The sequence below is a fragment of the Passer domesticus genome, chromosome 9 (genome assembly GCF_036417665.1).
Source record: "Passer domesticus isolate bPasDom1 chromosome 9, bPasDom1.hap1, whole genome shotgun sequence".
Classification (NCBI taxonomy): Eukaryota; Metazoa; Chordata; class Aves; order Passeriformes; family Passeridae; genus Passer; species Passer domesticus.
In genome coordinates, this window is record NC_087482.1 from 40,443,021 (window position 1) to 40,457,807 (window position 14,787).

The 14,787-nt window shown below is 42.3% G+C and overlaps 1 protein-coding gene across 31 annotated transcripts in view; it reads right to left on the minus strand.

The window, feature by feature from the left end:
* MAGI1 (membrane associated guanylate kinase, WW and PDZ domain containing 1) overlaps positions 1 to 14,787 on the minus strand; it is a 335,995-nt gene that overhangs the window by 211,609 nt on the left and 109,599 nt on the right. The window lies entirely within an intron of this gene.

Sequence of the window (14,787 nt, forward strand, 5' to 3'; positions counted from 1 at the left end):
TCATAACCCTAGACATATGAGCTCTCTTTTCTTTACTACCAAATGCCTGAACTTGTTGGACTCCTTTGGTATTTTTAATTTTAAATTTTTATTGACTTCAGTGTTCCTTGCCAAGATTGAAAAAGAAGACTTTTTGCTGAAGATTAGGATTTGAAATTGGCATGCATTTCTTGGGCTTATTTGACAGGCTAAAGCCAAACTGATATCAGTCTTCTGGGAAGCATGGACCTCTGGGGAGGATGAACGCTGTAAATCTGAAAGATTTTGTCCAACTATAAATACCATATTTTGAGAGTCAAGACCATCATTAACTTGGCAAAACCCTAGATGCACATTGTAGCACCTGAAAATGGTATCATATCAGAATAAAATATGGAGAATGATTTTTGATCTGCAAGCACACATCAGGTAACAATCCTGAAAGGAAAGCCATGTTGAAGTTTCTAAGTGATGATCCCTTTAAAGTAAAATGCAGTCACTTAAAATTAAGGCTCAAACATAGTTCAGTAACCAGAGTATCAGGATTTTGATTCTGCAGGGACAACACTGATGATGTTTTAATTAAGCCCTCTACTAATCCTCACGTCTCGAGTTTCAGACTGCCTAATTCGTTTGCAGAAGGGTGATGAATTTCAACAAGGGAAGTCATACAGTGATTTTAGATACTGGTAGGGTTCCATAGCTCCAATTTTTGTTGAAAGCAGGTTATATTTTTGCTGACTTATTTTCAGTTATTTTAGTGAGGTTTGTTAGCACACCCCAAGAAACAGAAAACGGATTTTGCCAAGTTAACAGTATTTTTCTCTTTTCTTGTTGCTGAAAAAGCAATGAAGTTACAAAGTTGCTATTAGAAATTTGGCAGCTACGATCCTTGTCAGCTTTTCTTGGCTGCAATATATTTAGCATTGCTTAAACAGCTTGCAAGAACCTGTGTAAGTCCAGAAAACAACCCCCCTGAGTAAGCTGATTTTCCACAATGACAGTGAAGGTTTCATGCTCATTAAGTGAATTTAACCAAGTCACCTCCCTGAAATGTAACTTAACTCTGTAGAGGAAAAACAGCCTTAGATATTCTGTATTAAACACAGTGGGAAATTCTATTTAATCTTCTCTGGTCATCCTTTGTTATAAAGATCACTTGTTGAAGACTCATAGTAGGCAATGCCCAGATACCCCCCCATACAGAAGAGGTGCTTTGAGGATCAGGAATCATCTGACTAATGCAGCTGATCATCTTTCATTAAAAAAATGTTCACACTGAGAATGAGAAAAAAGAAGGCACATCCACAGCAAAGCAACTACAGAAAAGAAAAAGAAGGCCCAGCAATCTCTTTGTCTCCTTTCTTCTCATCTCTTGTCCAGCCCTGAGACTCCAGCGTACCTCCTGTGCACACTCAGGTACCCAGAGCTAACAAAAGACTGATTTTCCTCCTGTTTGATCCTTCAGAAAACTGAGAAGCATTAACACACACTGCAATTTCTGTGAACAAGGTTTGTCATCCTTGTTTCCCTTCAAGCAGTCAAAGAAGCAACAATCTGTCTTTCCAACAACAACAGTTTTCCAGATCCTACTACATGTGTCTTTACCTCAGGAGCAAAGAATCAACATCAAGCAAGAAGCTTTAAATTCAGCTCCTCCAGAGGTGATGCAGGCTCAAGCCCTCCCCCTGTACCACCTGTGGCTGCACATGAAGCACATTTTGGGACAAAAACACAATATCTGCTGCAGAAGGCAGGAGTCTGAAAGCGAGCTTAGCAATATGAGGAAAGAATCACTTCAGGGGCTGGTGACATCCTCATCAAGGCAAACTCTCAAATAGGGAGACTCATGTTGGTATCTGGTTGCTGATCAAGGAGCAATGAAAGATGCAGGAAATAGAGAGAAAAACTGGGAAAAGCTGGAACATCACCAGTGATGAATTGGGGCTGCAGTTTTACAAGAGGCCTAGGGAAGATTGGAGAAAGATCACCACGATTCCCATCTCTCTCCCACAAGCCGCACCAGTAAAGCATCCCTCTGGAAATCCCTTTCTTTTCCTCTTTGAAACAAAACCCAAGAGCTCAAACAAACCAACAAAAACTTGGATGCACAGCTAAATTTCCAGCAAATAGTGTGGTTTTGGAGCGTCAGATGGTGAAGTGCACGTATGGACTTTGCCCCCTCACAAGGGCTGGCAGATCCCCCTCCATCTGACAGGCTCTGCTCAAGATAAAGGAGAAAAGTTGATTGAATTGAAGCAGCAGGGAAGAAGCAGGTCTGAGAAACAAACCTGTAGCACTCCTTGATCAGCAGCTTTTACACAAAACACGCCTGGATCAATCTATGCTGATAAGCTGTAGATTGTGGGCATTAAATTCAGCCACGTCTCATAGCAGTCACAAAAGATTGTGGTGCAAAGTCAACAGTATTGACAAATACTGCAGTGCCTGAATTCCAAGGCCTCTGCTGTGTAATTTGGAGGTTACAGTGCTGCAGAGGAGGCTCAATGGGTTCAAAACAGAATTTTAGATAGAGTTTTAACAAATCCAAAATGCAAGCCTGACAACTATTTCTTGTACCAGAAAATAAAATTTAATCAGTGCAAAAACTTGAATGAGTTCATTAAAAAAAGCTTTTCTGACCTGGTATTTAAATCCAAAATGTTAATTAGATGGATACACCTTTAAACTACTCTCAGGAGAATCCCTGTTCAATTTTCCTGTGTATTATAATTTTTATCACTGCTTTACCCAAATAATGCAAAAATCCTCTAAAAACTCCAGAAGTGAGTCTAGTTCACTCAATGTAAATACATCACATTTGCCTTGGTTTGCCTCCTCTCAATCTTTCATGGTTTATTGCCACCCTTAGACCACCCCATCAGAACAGCTTGTTCTTCAGGAACCCACAATTTCTGTGCCCACTGCTGCCTCATTGGCAGGACTTGCCTGTGACCACTGTGACTTCCATGGTTCACTCAAGTCCTAGTTTAATGCAATATCGCCCTCTTATTTCTCTTTCCCTCTCCACTTCTGCACAGGCACCAAAGCTGCAGTCATCACCATGGAAACTAGCTGGAGAATTAAAAAAAATAATAAAAGCCTACAGAGTCATGCAAAGCTTGTGCAGTGCCACCCACTGGGTACTGGCGTTAGGGAGCCTCCAAGTACAAAGCAGCCCTGCTCAGTGTAAGCAAAGATCCTCTCACTGCAGTGCCTGCATTCAGACCCAAATATGTGCATTTTTGGCACCAATTGGTCTCTCCTCACAGGGCAGGATTTGCTCATAGTGTCCACATTGCCCTGGTGAAACTCAAGATTAATAAACTCAGACTCCCTGTCCTATGTCAATATAGGAATCTCTTGTTTTCATGCAAGTTTATTCATGATACATTGCTCCATCCTCTGCAGTGGCTCATTCCCAGAGTGCAGGCATGGGCATCCTGGGAAAACACACCCTTGCAATTCCAGAGGGAGCTGCAGGGCTGGGGTTTATCAGGGATCAGGCCATGAACTGGCAGCTCCTTTCTACAAGGTATGAAATGCCCAAGAAGATTTGGGATTTTAGGGAGCTTGCGTTTGTTGATCCATCATGGTTTTTGTTACTGGCCAATAGTAACTAATAGCAGGTTTTACTTTAGGAAGAATCTCCATGGTGATCTGAGCCTGCTGACATCAGCTGGGGTTTTTTTGGTGTGGATTTAAGAACAATAAACATAGTCTAATTAAAGGGAAAAAGACCTAAAAAAATTGGACAAAGGAGGAAGAACTCCTCTATATGCTGCAGTTCAGTCTTCCAAAAAGAAGCAAAATACTCTAAAGAAATCTCTCTGATATAATTTATGTCATTAGAATAATTTAGAAAAGCCTTGATTACTTTTGCAGTAAATAGTAGAGCATGCCATAAAGAAAATTAGTTGATAGGAAGAAAAGTAAAAACAAAATGAAAAAAAAAAGAAAAAATAGTCCCTAAATCTGAAAGGATCATAATAATTTTTACAGGCATTTAAGATAGATTTTTCAGCTCTGCTGCAGTATTACATATGAGCTCTCTAGCACAAGTGTTTAAAATGAGAAAGGGGAAAAAAGGGAAATGTATTCAGACCTGATTTATTCTTTTTCTATATGTTCCTATAACCTACATTTCAAAATACTTTTTGAATCAAGTGATTTTCACAAATTAGGAAGGGTATTTTTTGATTTCATCTCACATTACTGAAAGCAATTGGATGTTTTTCCTCTGCATGACCCTTTTTCCCCCCTTTCCTCTAACAGGTTTTACAAATACATCCACACACTTATTTCAAACTGACACTACAGAAATGAGTTAGATTTTGTATTTTAATCAGGCACAAGCCATGCAAGAAAATAAGTTTAAGTAGCAGGTAATCACGCCAATGAAATATTTATGGAAACTGATTAGACCAAACCACTTATTCTTACCTTGAGATATTTGTATTTTACACAAACACACAAAAAAGAAAGCAAGATTAAGAATTATACAAAGTTATAATTCACTCCTTTTAGAAATCAGAGCACAGGAATGATTTACAGAAGGCTGAGCAAGTGCAAGCCAGTGTTTGCAGTTCAGAGCCCAGCACACTTTGGCTCCCTTGGCCAGCTTGTGAAGTACCTTACACTAAAGTGGAGACAGGAAAAAACGACTGGCACAGATCTCCCAGAACAGCAGTGGAAAGCCATCCCCCAACACATCCCCCTCAACACTGCTGAATGAAATTAAGCCATGATCTTGTGACCATTAAGCTCAGAGGGAGCAAGACAGACAAATGGTTCTCTATTGACCATTCTGTAATGGTGCCTTCCCATTATTTCAAGTCATGAATTACCTCGATTGCCAGGTCATTGACCTCCCCAAGTATTCAAAAGTGTATTGGCAGAGGAGAAAATTGGCCTGTGTGAGAATGACTGCACTTGGTGCCAGAAGGCAGATCTTCTGGATGCGGAATGTTGGATTTTGTTTTGGTTGTTGTAACCCCCCGCTTCTCTAAAAGTGTCAGCATTGCAGTTTCAGGTCTTTGTATATATATAAACATGTAGCCCCATATAGTGTGGATTTTTATGCAGATGCTAAAAATAGAAAGCAATTCCCATATGGATAAACAAATAGTTATCTAGAAACACATATACAGAGGCTGGAGTGGAGTCCTATTTAATCCATTCTAGACCTAAAGCACCATTTATGTGACAAGCTGCAGCAGAAAAGCATTTCCATGCCAAATACAGTCCCTGTGTTGGTGCCAAGGCCAAAAGAGCAAGAGCCAATGTAGAACTCACAATTCTTCCCTTGGGGGCCTTCCACAACAGGCTGCAGACAGCAGATGGAAAAACACCACTGTGACCAGGGCACAGTTCTGTGCCCTCAGCAACCCCAGCAACAACTCAGGTGCTGCTGGTTGCACTACCAGGCTAATCCCGTCCTCCCTGTGCACATCCTCCAGGAGGATTCCAGTCTGGCTTTGTCCCCTGCTGTCCTTCTGCCCTGCCCCACAATAAGGGGTGCCTTGGACTACAGAGAAATTTGCCCAGACACCATCTCACGATTCCTGAACTGTCTAAAAGACCATGTTCTTGACAGCATCTACAGGATTTCTTCTGAAAGCCACACATATAGCAACTCATTGGAGTGGACAGGCACAAAATACACATTTGGAGGGTAGGACAGATTATTAACGAGAAGGGGAAGAGCTCAAAAATACCAAATCAGCAAAGCAAAGACTCTGTGATTTCCGCCACCTCAATATAGAGAAAAGAAATGCCTTCTAAAGATCCCTAGGGAGAAGACTTCAGGCACAAGGAAAGATGATTAGTTTGCACATTCACAAGCTTTCCACTAAACAACAGTTGATGACAGCATTAGAGATGGGAAGGAGGCAAGGAATTAAAGGATAAGAAACACAGCAAAAGTCACAGGATAAACTCTGCACAGAAGACAGAGAACTTGAAATCAAAATCTATAAAGCAGTTTATCTCAGAAGTAGAGGCAAGAATGCCAGCTTTTCCATCTCCCATTGTAATGGCTAGCTTTCCAAGGAAACATTGCATGTGTGTGTGAGTTTTTCTGAGTATTTTCTTAGCTAACAGGGGGAACAAATGTAAGTGCCCTTCTGAGCATCCTCTTCACTGCTGAGAGTCATTACAGCTTCCCTCTTTAAGTACTGTGCAAATGTATTAGGATAAAAATAATTTTAAAAGATATAGTAATTCTAGAAAACTACATGCAGTTAAAATTGCTGTCTTGGTTTGAAAGACAGTTGTCTGCTAAGGAAAGCAGGACCCTCCTTCAGAATGGAAAATATTATTCCCTTCCCTCAGAATTTTTATAATTTTGAAACTAAGGGTCTTTCAAGCAAAGATAAGGGAAAAGGAATACAGTCCTTTACTAGCGTGCAGGTGTGTAACAAGGCAAACCAACAACAACAGCATGGTCAGCCCCAAACAGAGTCCCATCCCATCCCATCCCATTCCAGCCCGGCGCTTTCCCTGTTGGCGCAGTTCCGCTCGCGGCCAGCAGGGGCGCTGCTGGCTCCCGGCCGGGCGGGGCTGCGCCAGTTCCCCCGCGCCTGCAGGGGGCGCTGTGGCGCGGGCTCGGCCTCCCTCACGCGGTGATGGCGGGAGCAGGGAGGGTGGGGAAAGGGCGGCCTTTACAACTCACAGGGACAGCTGGTCATGGTGCCCCTTTGGAGAGGGAAAGCAGGTACCTCAGAGTAGCAAGCTGAGAAGGCAGGGATGAGCAAAATCCCGGAATGATAGATGAGATGTGTCAGAAACTCAGCAGCTGTAGCTGGGACCGCGGGGCATCCTGGCAGTTACAGCGCAACATGGAAACCTCGGCTGGGCAGTGGCCCCTCGGCTCCCAAATATGGCCAGAAGAGGCTCCCTTGGGAGAAAAAGGGACAGGGATCCTGGGATTTCCCGTGAGGTACCCCAGCAGATGATGAAGGGTCCCCAGTTTGGTGAGCGTTAACAAGGTCCGAGTGCTCTGCTCCCACAAGCAGAGCCCCACTCATGGCAGAAGGCAGCAGAGGACAGAACCCTGCAGTGGTGGTGAATTCTTCCCACAGCGACTGCAGCTTCCTTCCCCTCCGATTGTGTGAGGGCAAGAAGGAGCTAGCAGCTGCTCCAGCCCCTTTTTGCACTACCCAGTTCTCAAGCTATGCCTGCTCCTCCCAGAGAATCCCTCAGATAAGAGGAGTGCAGCCAAGTGCCCCCCTGCCCTGAGTGAGGCAACTTTTGTCTGTCAAGTACCTGGTCATAATTTTCTCCTAGCAATGCATATAAATTCCCTGAGAGAAATAAACAAAAAGAAGAACCTTTAACCCCAACAATTACTCCCAGGAATTAGAGTAACCCCTCAATTCTATAGACTGGAGTGGTTCTGGTAGTATTTCTCAGAAATTATTGCTAAAACTAATAACATGTCCAAAAGCTGAAATTAACTTTACATGCTACTGCCACATAGAAGCTATATTTCTAATTCAAATCAAATGGAAAAACACATTACAAAACAGGGCAAAATGAATAATGAAGACAGGGAAATCAAAGGATCTGGAACAGGATTTATCTGTCACAAGTTTCTAGGAAGGACAGACGCCAGTACACATGTTAAACAAGATGACACTTCCCTAGAGACTTATGATAATACTTCACCCTTAACTAACACACTCAAAACGCTTCACAGACATTAACTAATTAATCCTCAATCCTCATGTGGCTGTAAAAATTACACAGTAGGGAAATAAGGTCAGATCTTCAGAGGAGATCAAGCTGAGATTAAACAGTCTGCCCCAAGGCTATACACTGACTTGACAGCAGAGACAGGGTTACAGTTCCCAGGTCCCAGAGCCACCCCACCACCAGAACACCTTTGGAGGGACACTGAGAGCCCCAAAGATCTCCAGCAGCTGCTCAAACAAAGCAAAAGGCTTAGGCAGGGTCAGATGCCTCCCTGTGCCCAAAAACCCCTAAACACGTCCTAAGGCACCATGCTGTGCACCCACAGACCTCCCTCTCCTGCTGCAGCTGAGCAAACCAGCTGGGGGTCAGTGGGAGGGGAGGTGTCCTCAGCAGTACAAACCCCTGTGCTGCACCTCCCCAGGACAATCTCCTTCCAGATCCACATCCACAGCATGCCAGGTAGCCAACATCACTTCAGCTCATGAGAGACTTCATTCAAATACCTGGGGCACATTTTACAAATTCTATACAGAACATGGTGTAAATTGCACCTGATCAAGTCTGACCTATCAGAGCCTTCAGAGCCTGGGAGTGTGAGGATAAATGGAGAAAAGGTGAGGTGACTCTCAGGAGTGTTGAAAGCACTCAGGCAAGCCACAGCAGAGGATGCACTGGCACACTCGGTCTCCTGGGAATCAAACAATTCCCAGAACATAAAAAATGTGCAGGAGGAGGTCAACCCACACATCCTACAGTTCGATATTCCCTAGGCACAGGGGAAAACAAGTGGCAACAGCTCTGCACTGTTACCCATGTGAAACTAAACTGCTTGGCTACTCCAAGGAGAGGGTGCTGGCTTAAGGACCCTTCATCCAGAAACACCCCAAGTTCTGCCCTTTGTTGTGGCATTTGAACAGCTGTTAGTTTTACCTGCAGCCACGATGCCAATCCCTATGAACTCTCAGCTTTTTCAGAAAGTACTTCAGAGTACTTTGAAAATAGTAAAGCACCATTTAAAAGGTTCAGTTTTTATTGCAGCGCTGTCAGAAGATAAATAAATTAAAAGTTTGGCTAACACAAGCAGCAGTAATTTCTACCAGTCCTGGGCTTCCTTTTTGCAAAAATCTGGGTTTGGGTTTGTGAAATAAACCTGTGTCTAAACTCCTAATTATATTAAGAAAAGGTAAGTGCTAAAAAACAGCTGGACCTCACAGTTCTAGCAGAAAGTTATTTAAAAAGCCAAGAGTTTAAATGACAGCTTCTTTTTTTAAACTGTACCTGATGGGAAAAAAGTGGTGCCTGGGGTCTAAGGTCTGTGTTGGCAAGAAAGGCTGTGCAAACTGGGAGTGAGAGAGGACAGAGGAAAGGGTCCCGCTCATGTCAGTAGTGGAAAATCTAGTATTAACTGAGAAAGGTGACTTGGATGAAGATAAATATAGTCCACAAGTGAAGACAAGTGACTTGCTCGACAAAGACAGCAAAGAGCTGTGAGGAAGGGCACAGAGGCAGTTAGCTCTGTGAAAAAGGAAAAAGCACGCACACAAAGACGTAAACAAGATTTCAGCTTGAAGGAACTGGCAGTTCCTCTCTGTCACTACCATTTACATTGCATTTCCTCCAGCCTTTATAAAACCTGGCTCCTCTAATTCATTCTAATTCACTCTAATGCCTCCACATGGCTCTTTCATTGTGTGTGTGGGCAGTCTAGAAAGCAGTAGTTGGACGGCTTTTGACTGAAAGGAAATGTTTTAGGCACAGCTCAAAGCCTGTGGGAGTCAAGAGAAAGCATTGAATTTGGCCTTTAAAAGAAACAGGATGCCAGGAGAGTCACATGAATGGTTAAAACAGAAGATGCATAGGCCTGAATTGGGTTTTAGCCATTAGCTGTAGTAGGCTGATTTTAATTAATAGCAGGTGGCTCACTCTTTTGGCAAGGGCAGATGTGAGTTCAAGTTTTAAGATGTCAATGCAGTGTTTACGTTAGTAAAAAACAGTGTTCTGCAAACTTTGTCTAGGAGCACATCTGTACAAACACTGCCCAGGGACCTGGGATCCAGGTGGACTCTTGGCAGCATGTGAGACCTAACAGCAGTGAAGGGTGCCAGGATCCAAAGGCTGCAACAACAAGTGCATGAGGCACTTAATCAAGAAAAGTCATTATTCCACTTTCTCAGCTGTTTCAACCACAGCTGGAATTGTGCCTCCAATCTTGAGGCCCCTCTAATATAAGAAAGATGTTGATCAGCTTGGGGACATCCACCTGAGGCCACCAGGATGGTCAGCACTGGAGCATGCAAGCTGTGAGGAGAGGCTGAGTTAAGCTGACCTGGAAAGGAAAAGGCTTTGGGGGGCCTACAGAAGCCATCAAGTACTGAGGCAGGGCTTACAGAGAACACAGCCATGCTCTTCATTGAGGAAGGACAATGAGACTGTCTGGACTGGAAATACTGGACACATTCCCTGGGTATAATTAGGGATTGGTACAGGAGGCCGGAGGAGCTGAAGAATCTCTGTCCTTGAAGGTGTAGAAAAAGCCCTGAGCAATCTGGTATAAAGTGAGTGCTGTCCCAGCTTTGAGCAAGAGGTTGAACTATACAATCTCCCAGGAACCTTTCCAATCCAAATAATTTCATGGTATTTGTCACAAGCACAAATAGTACACAGGACATATGTTATAAAGACAATACCTTCTGAGAACACTAAATTACAGTGGATGTGTTAAAACAAACAAACCCCCAAAAACCACAGTAACCCCACAACCTACAGGCCCTTGCTTAGACAAAAGCTCACATATTTTCTCACAAGCCTTTGCAGAGCAGTAATCACCTTGGCAAAAACAACAGGCAAGAACTGTGTAAACCACTGCCATCTATTGAGTTTAAGCGATTAATGGCCAGTGAGTGTTTATTGAGTAGATTTACAGTTGTACAAAAGTGCAATAAATGAGTAAAATCATTGCCTTGTGCAAGCCACCTCAGATGCTATGGCTTGCTCTGCAGAGGAACACAAAGCAATCAAAGAAAAGCCACTTTTAAAAAGACTGGCCTGAAAACAAATGAGATTAAATTATTGACTGCAAAGTGTCTCATTTTAAGCAGAGATTACTGGTTCTGCACTAGTCTTCCACTTGATTTAGATTCCCACTTCCATCTGATTTAGGTTTTATCACTGCAAGAATAATAGCACTTTGCCTTTCACATTAAGTAAGTTCTTTTCCACATATAATGTTTTTCAATGAGATATCCCACAGTTTAATTAAATTAAAATTGAAATTGCATTGTAAGAATACAGATCATTTAGTACCTGAGACACTTATGCATTCATTCTGTTTCATGAAGAAATTAATTATGTGAGAGTCATTAGCAACAACCGCAATTCCATATGGATTTAAGTTATGTTTTGAATTGTAAGACTGAAGTTCCCAGCTGATTCAAAGTCTACACGATGGCAAAAATGAATTAATGATGATAATATTCCATATGAAACTTAGCATAGGAATGAAATTCTGTGGTAAATCTAAAGGCAGCAGCATTGACAATGAAAGAAGAGGAACCTATTTCTATTGTACTAATTTTGTCCTACAGAAGTCTGGAGTATTGCTGGATGAGCTACACTCTAGAGGTTCAGCCTTAGTACTGGTAAAAGAAATAACAGCCTTGGAACTGACTTAACAAATACCAGGACTAGGCTCTGGCTTCCCTGGATCACCTTCTCTCTTTTCTGCAAGAAAACCTCAGTGAATTTTTTTTTCTCCTCAGCCAGGGTCTAAGAGAAATCTTTTCCAGACTGATGAAAAGTGGGAATGATAAAAAAAGACCTATAAAGAATGATAAATACAGGATTTCAAAATTGGCTACCCTGCTGTTAATTATCCTCGTTTCCTCCACAGTTTATGCATATTCAAATTATGCTGGCACTTTTCCTTCTGAGGAAACAGTTTGAAAGGGGAAAGAGGAATCTCTACAGCAGAGCCTGGTGTTTGAAAATTCACACACTGCATCAGTTGGATAGCAGAGGCAATTTTCCAGATATATAAATCTGGGTTTAACTTCTGCAACAAAAACATTCACATCCATTCCTTTTATTATGCTATAGGGACATCTCTGTTGGCTGAAAGCATCATGCAGGGAACCAAAATGAAGATGCAGGGCAAATTCTAAACCAGCATAACCCCCATATAACCTTCTCTGCCCAGGTCCAGGGCTCTACTTTGAAACTAAGGAGTAAATTGTGGGCTCTGCTGGGGAATTGGTCTCCACTGTCAAAGCCAACCAAGTGCACAGGGTTCAATTCGTTTCCAGGAAAAAAAACGAAAAACATTGATTAATTAAAATGCAAAGGCATCTTCCTGCCAAATATTTTTCCAGCCTTATGTTCAGCTAAGAATAATAAGGCTTGCCCATATCATCCAAAAGAGTGGAAGCCATTCTCAACACGCCATCATCTATCACCCAACAAAAGTCCCTGTTTGCAGAGAAACAGATTGCAACCAAGTAGATGGGCAGCTGAGGGTTTCACTTGTGTCTAACCCACAGCTTCTTCAGTCTAAAGCCAATGTAGCTGCTCCCTTCATTACAGCCAAGCCTGGCTGGCCTAAACACACCCCCACTGACAGCTTGGAAGGCTGTTTCAGCACAGGGAGTGCAGGGTGGCAGTGGATGGAGCCCCAAGTGCTGCCCAAGGCTCATCAGGCTCCCTGGTACCACCAAGCCATGGGAGCTTGAACCACACCAGCTGAAATCCACTTTGACTCCCATGAGATGAGTCATGCTCTAAATAAGGCCTGATGAAAATAATCAACATTAAAAAAGCAATATTTAAACAGCTCCTTATTGAAGCCCAATCAGAACCAGGGGCCCACACTGCAATTTTAAGGCATGTTTTTCCATCTACTTCCATAGATGAAATGGTAACCTCCTTCAAACAACCCTTTTAGTGCTGAAAGGCAAGGAAATGCACTCATATTAGGATTAATGACTTGAATTAACTCTCTTGCACCTGTGCCTCACTGTATCCATGGCGAAGATGGACGGTAGCTTTGCCTTCTTAAAGGAACACTTGAGGGGTTTTTGTCTACATAAAATCTTTTCTCTTCCCGTCTTACCAAAGAAACTATTTCAGAAGGAAAAATGCCTCCCACTGTAAAAGTTTCTTGATATGAAAAATGCAAATCTCAAGCAGCTATAATGAAGAAAATCAATTTTAGACTCCTGGTGGCTATCTTCCTGCAAAGCTGTATTATTTTTCATCAAGTATCTACAAGAACCAGATCACGTTTCTAGCTTTCTGTTCCTCTCCTGTGTAATAAGGGAGAATCATGTATATTGCTTTCATTTAATTTACCCTAGAAATTCAGAGTTATTGATTGTAGTTGGTAGACTTCCTTGCTGTAACAGACTGGAAGCAACATTTTTATGCCTTTTATATTACTTACTGCAGAGAGGAACCCAAAAAGAAAAAAAAAAAAAGGGGGGAGGCAAAATTAAGCTTTGATCCTGGGGGATAATATATCAATGTGGAGATAAAATACTGTCTGGGAATACCTAAATATATAAGTCAACAAGAGATGCAGACTGCCTCTTATGACAGTTATTTTAAAAAAATATCCATGCAACTGATTATGTGAGAGATATCGGAAAGATCTAGAGTAATCAGGCAAAATTTGCATATTATTTACTGAAAAACATGCAGGTCTGTGGAAGGACCAGAAACTATTCTTTAATTTAGATAGTATTTACAAAACAGTTTTGCAAAGGGAGGGAAAGGAGCAACAGAATTTTGAGGAAATACTTTGTTTGGATATTTTAAAAGCAATAATTTAATTCAGAAAGCTGCCAAAATATCAAACAGGATTAATGCTAGAATACTTTGCATGATTTGGTAGCTTACAAATGAATGCACAGAGCCAGCATCTGTCAACTCCCTCAGGCAGCCTTGCTTAACGGAATGCAATTTCTTACCTGAAAAACATAAATAAGAAACACACATTTACATTTTGTTCTGCATAACTTAATATGTTATTTAGTACCCTAAATCACACACGAAACCAGTTCCTCCTATTAAGCATGCAAAGATGCTACATCACTTGTGTAGAATGTTTTTAAAATCAACAGTAGTTTCCAATTAAAACAGTTGAGATGTAAATATTTATACCAAATACAGCAACGTGATTAACATTCTTACCAGATACAAGCTCACTGGAGTACAACACTTCCCATAATTACCCCCTGCACAAGGACTGAAGTCGTTTGATCCCCCCAGGCACCAAGAGAAGGGAGCTAACACCCAAAACACCACCACCACTCACCACCGAAGGGTCCTCCTTCACCCAGGGAAAGCTGTCTGGGACAAAAGCATGGCACATGTTCCTGGAGCACCCTCCCCTGCCCTGGGGTCTCACAGATCACACACAGCTCACAGACCAGACCTAACTCTCAGCCCAGGCAGGAGGGCACAGGAGGGAGACGTGCACAGGCAAGCCTCAAGCAGTGAGCGTGGCTTGGCTCTGGTCTGAATCCCAGACTGGCATCCAGGGGAACTTCAGAGAGCATTTTCATTTTTTCCCATGTTGCACTCACATCAGATCTGCAGTTCCTTTCCATCTGGATCAATTTGTATTTGATGTGAACAGACCCCTGAGGCTCTGCTCAGGTATTAAATGTTTTTGGTGCAAGTCTCTGCAGTAAATAGGAACAAACCTATAAGCCTGGAATCATCTGAAATCCACAGGGATGTAGGCAGAATCCATACAGCTGCCATGAGATCCTCAGCTGCAGTCATAGATGGATTACACTCATTTAAAAAAGGTATTAATGTATAAAGCTTCCACAAGGGACAAAACCCACAACGCTAAAAAGAAAGCATCAGTAAAACACTACGGCTCTTTACTGACATCTTCAAGCAGCAGTGGGAATCCATCCAAATCAAACAGACAAAGTGCAAATGCCCTGGAAACTATGAGAACCAAGAAAGGCCACATATCATTCCACAAAAACTGTGCACTCTTTTTCCTCCCCTCTTCCTCCTCAAAACGCATTCCAATCCTGCTACTAGAGGCAATGGAAGAAAAGTTTAATAAGCCTAGGGTTGAACTCTTAATGCACATAAATAAAA